This window comes from Lissotriton vulgaris, chromosome 1_1 (assembly GCF_964263255.1).
Source record: "Lissotriton vulgaris chromosome 1_1, aLisVul1.2, whole genome shotgun sequence".
In the NCBI taxonomy this organism is placed as follows: Eukaryota; Metazoa; Chordata; class Amphibia; order Caudata; family Salamandridae; genus Lissotriton; species Lissotriton vulgaris.
This window is the reverse complement of record NC_141685.1, coordinates 234,825,543-234,830,542: the sequence shown is the minus strand read 5'-3', so window position 1 is coordinate 234,830,542 and position 5,000 is coordinate 234,825,543. Positions and strand designations below refer to the sequence as shown.

General features: G+C 39.7%; 2 non-coding genes across 2 annotated transcripts; both read left to right on the top strand.

The window, feature by feature from the left end:
* Positions 1-1,511: 1,511 nt before the first annotated feature.
* Positions 1,512-1,584, top strand: TRNAA-AGC (transfer RNA alanine (anticodon AGC)). Its single transcript has one exon. It is a non-coding gene; the product is annotated as a tRNA-Ala (tRNA).
* A 3,077-nt stretch (positions 1,585-4,661) lies between these two features.
* On the top strand, positions 4,662-4,734 carry TRNAA-AGC (transfer RNA alanine (anticodon AGC)). Its single transcript has one exon. It is a non-coding gene; the product is annotated as a tRNA-Ala (tRNA).
* The last annotated feature ends 266 nt before the right edge of the window (positions 4,735-5,000 follow it).

Here is a 5,000-nt window from a genome sequence, read left to right as displayed (position 1 = left end):
TTTTCACAAAAAGGGATTGGTCTGCATACTGTCTTAAGGAGGGAGCCCGGCTAGCTCAGACGGTAGAGCATGAGACTCTTAATCTCAGGGTCGTGGGTTCAAGCCCCACGTTGGGCGAAAATGAGTAATTTTTGCTGGATTATTGCATTGACTCTCATAATCTGGTGAATATTCTTGCATTAGACATGCAATAACTATCAGAAATGGTATCTCCCTTGGTTTCTCATTGGTGGGAAATTTAACTTCAAGATTAGCTAGGGTATGAGTCTAGATGAACACAGCGCAATATCACTCATATTCGAGTAGTAAACAGGCCAACCTGAACTGTAAAACATCCCATAAGTGGAGGTAAGGCATAAGTTAGGAGTGAACTGAACACTGTTATGGGCAATTGGACTTCAAATAAAGTGTGGAATGCAGTAAGGTTACTTTTTTCATGTTATGCAAATTAAACACACAGGGGAATTAGCTCAAATAGTAAAGCGCTCGCTTAGCATGCGAGAGGTAGCGGGCTTGATGCCCGCATTCTCCATTATAAAATTTGCATACATTTTATTTTTAACTTGTCATTGCCAAGGTCATTGCAGAGTAAGAACAGAAAAATCACAGATGGCTTTCAAATATGGTCTCATTATAACAACTAAATTGGTTTAAAGAAAAGGGTTCAGGTATTCTTTAGCATGTGAGAGGAATTTGAATTCTTATGCAATCTCAAAAAATGAAGTTCTCACAACTTCCATTTTCATTTTCTCTTATTTTTTTTGACACTCTGTCCTCTGAAGGATGTATAAATCTGGCTTTCCTTGCAAAACAAGAGTAGAGGAATATCCAGGATTTGATTTTCTTCACAAAAAGGGATTGGTCTGCATACTGTCTTAAGGAGGGAGCCCGGCTAGCTCAGTCGGTAGAGCATGAGACTCTTAATCCCAGGGTCGTGGGTTCGAGCTCCACGTTGGGCGAAAACGAGTAATTTTTGCCTGAATACTGCATTGACTCTCATAATATGGAGATTAATCTTGCATTAGACCTGCAATAACTCCCAAAAATTGTCCAGGAATGGATTTCCTTCATAAAAAATGATTAGTCTGCATACCATCTTGAAGTGGGAGCCCGGCTAGCTCAGTCGGTAGAGCATCAGACTCTTAATCTCAGGGTCGTGGGTTCGAGCCTCACGTTGGACGAAAATGAGTAATTTTTGCTGGACTCTCATAATCTGGTGATTATTCTTGCATTAGACATGCAATAACTATCAAAAATGGTATCTCCCTTGGTTTCTCATTGGTGGGAAATTTAACTTCAAGATTAGGTAGGGTATGAGTCTAGATGAACACACCACAAAATCACTCATATTCGTGTAGTAAACAGGCCAACCTGAACTGTAAAACATCCCATAAGTGGAGGTAAGGCATAAGTTAGGAGTGAACTGAACACTGTTATGGGCAATTGGACTTCAAATAAAGTGTGGAAGGCAGTAAGGTTACTTTTTTCATGTTATGCTGATTAAACACACAGGGGAATTAGCTCAAATGGTAGAGCGCTCGCTTAGCATGCGAGAGGTAGCGGGATCGATGCCCGCATTCTCCATTATAAAATTTGCATACATTTTATTTTTAACTTGTCATTGCCCATGGTCATTGCAGAGTAAGAACAGAAAAATCACAGATGGCTTTCAAATATGGTCTCATTATAACAACTAAAGTGGTTTAATCAAAAGGGTTCAGGTATTCTTTAGCATGTGAGAGGAATTTGAATTCTTATGCAATCTCAAAATGAAGTTCTCACAACTTCCATTTTCATTTTCTCTTATTTTTTTTGACACTCTGTCCTCTGAAGGATGTATACATCTGGCTTTCCTTGCAAAACAAGAGTAGAGGAATATCCAGGATTTGATTTTTTTCACAAAAAGGGATTGGTCTGCATACTGTCTTAAGGAGGGAGCCCGGCTAGCTCAGTCGGTAGAGCATGAGACTCTTAATCTCAGGGTCGTGGGTTCGAGCTCCACGTTGGGCGAAAACGAGTAATTTTTGCCTGAATACTGCATTGACTCTCATAATATGGAGATTAATCTTGCATTAGACCTGCAATAACTCCCAAAATTGTCCAGGAATGGATTTCCTTCATAAAAAATGATTAGTCTGCATACCATCTTGAAGTGGGAGCCTGGCTAGCTCAGTCGGTAGAGCATGAGACTCTTAATCTCAGGGTCGTGGGTTCGAGCCTCACGTTGGACGAAAATGAGTAATTTTTGCTGGACTCTCATAATCTGGTGATTATTCTTGCATTAGACATGCAATAACTATCAAAAATGGTATCTCCCTTGGTTTCTCATTGGTGGGAAATTTAACTTCAAGATTAGGTAGGGTATGAGTCTAGATGAACACACCACAAAATCACTCATATTCGAGTAGTAAACAGGCCAACCTGAACTGTAAAACATCCCATAAGTGGAGGTAAGGCATAAGTTAGGAGTGAACTGAACACTGTTATGGGCAATTGGACTTCAAATAAAGTGTGGAAGGCAGTGAGGTTACTTTTTTCATGTTATGCTGATAAAACACACAGGGGAATTAGCTCAAATGGTAGAGCGCTCGCTTAGCATGCGAGAAGTAGCGGGATCGATGCCCGCATTCTCCATTATAAAATTTGCATACATTTTATTTTTAACTTGTCATTGCCAAGGTCATTGCAGAGTAAGAACAGAAAAATCACAGATGGCTTTCAAATATGGTCTCATTATAACAACTAAAGTGGTTTAATCAAAAGGGTTCAGGTATTCTTTAGCATGTGAGAGGAATTTGAATTCCTATGCAATCTCAAAATGAAGTTCTCACAACTTCCGTTTTCATTTTCTCTTATTTGTTTTGACACTCTGTCCTCTGAAGGATGTATAAATCTGGCTTTCCTTGCAAAACAAGAGTAGAGGAATATCCAGGATTTGATTTTTTTCACAAAAAGGGATTGGTCTGCATACTGTCTTAAGGAGGGAGCCCGGCTAGCTCAGTCGGTAGAGCATGAGACTCTTAATCTCAGGGTCGTGGGTTCGAGCTCCACGTTGGGCGAAAACGAGTAATTTTTGCCTGAATACTGCATTGACTCTCATAATATGGAGATTAATCTTGCATTAGACCTGCAATAACTCCCAAAAATTGTCCAGGAATGGATTTCCTTCATAAAAAATGATTAGTCTGCATACCATCTTGAAGTGGGAGCCCGGCTAGCTCAGTCGGTAGAGCATGAGACTCTTAATCTCAGGGTCGTGGGTTCGAGCCTCACGTTGGGCGAAAATGAGTAATTTTTGCTGGACTCTCATAATCTGGTGATTATTCTTGCATTAGACATGCAATAACTATCAAAAATGGTATCTCCCTTGGTTTCTCATTGGTGGGAAATTTAACTTCAAGATTAGGTAGGGTATGAGTCTAGATGAACACACCACAATATCACTCATATTCGAGTAGTAAACAGGCCAACCTGAACTGTAAAACATCCCATAAGTGGAGGTAAGGCATAAGTTAGGAGTGAACTGAACACTGTTATGGGCAATTGGACTTCAAATAAAGTGTGGAAGGCAGTGAGGTTACTTTTTTCATGTTATGCAGATTAAACACACAGGGGAATTAGCTCAAATGGTAGAGCGCTCGCTTAGCATGCGAGAGGTAGCGGGATTGATGCCCGCATTCTCCATTATAAAATTTGCATACATTTTATTTTTAACTTGTCATTGCCAAGGTCATTGCAGAGTAAGAACAGAAAAATCACAGATGGCTTTCAAATATGGTCTCATTATAACAACTAAAGTGGTTTAATCAAAAGGGTTCAGGTATTCTTTAGCATGTGAGAGGAATTTGAATTCTTATGCAATCTCAAAATGAAGTTCTCACAACTTCCGTTTTCATTTTCTCTTATTTTTTTTGACACTCTGTCCTCTGAAGGATGTATAAATCTGGCTTTCCTTGCAAAACAAGAGTAGAGGAATATCCAGGATTTGATTTTTTTCACAAAAAGGGATTGGTCTGCATACTGTTTTAAGGAGGGAGCCCGGCTAGCTCAGTCGGTAGAGCATGAGACTCTTAATCTCAGGGTCGTGGGTTCGAGCCCCACGTTGGGCGAAAACGAGCAATTTTTGCCTGAATATTGCATTGACTCTCATAATATGGAGATTATTCTTGCATTAGACCTGCAATAACTCCCAAAAATTGTCCAGGACTGGATTTCCTTCATAAAAAATGATTAGTCTGCATACCATCTTGAAGTGGGAGCCCGGCTAGCTCAGTCGGTAGAGCATGAGACTTTTAATCTCAGGGTCGTGGGTTCGAGCTCCACGTTGGGCGAAAATGAGTAATTTTTGCTGGACTCTCATAATCTGGTGATTATTCTTGCATTAGACATGCAATAACTATCAAAAATGGTATCTCCCTTGGTTTCTCATTGGTGGGAAATTTAACTTCAAGATTAGGTAGAGTATGAGTCTAGATGAACACACCACAATATCACTCATAATCGAGTAGTAAACAGGCCAACCTGAACTGTAAAACATCCCATAAGTGGAGGTAAGGCATAAGTTAGGAGTGAACTGAACACTGTTATGGGCAATTGGACTTCAAATAAAGTGTGGAAGGCAGTGAGGTTACTTTTTTCATGTTATGCAGATTAAACACACAGGGGAATTAGCTCAAATGGTAGAGCGCTCGCTTAGCATGCGAGAGGTAGCGGGATCGATGCCCGCATTCTCCACTATAAAATTTGCATACATTTTATTTTTAACTTGTCATTGCCCATGGTCATTGCAGAGTAAGAACAGAAAAATCACAGATGGCTTTCAAATATGGTCTCATTATAACAACTAAAGTGGTTTAATCAAAAGGGTTCAGGTATTCTTTAGCATGTGAGAGGAATTTGAATTCTTATGCAATCTCAAAATGAAGTTCTCACAACTTCCATTTTCATTTTCTCTTATTTTTTTTGACACTCTGTCCTCTGAAGGATGTATAAATCTGGCT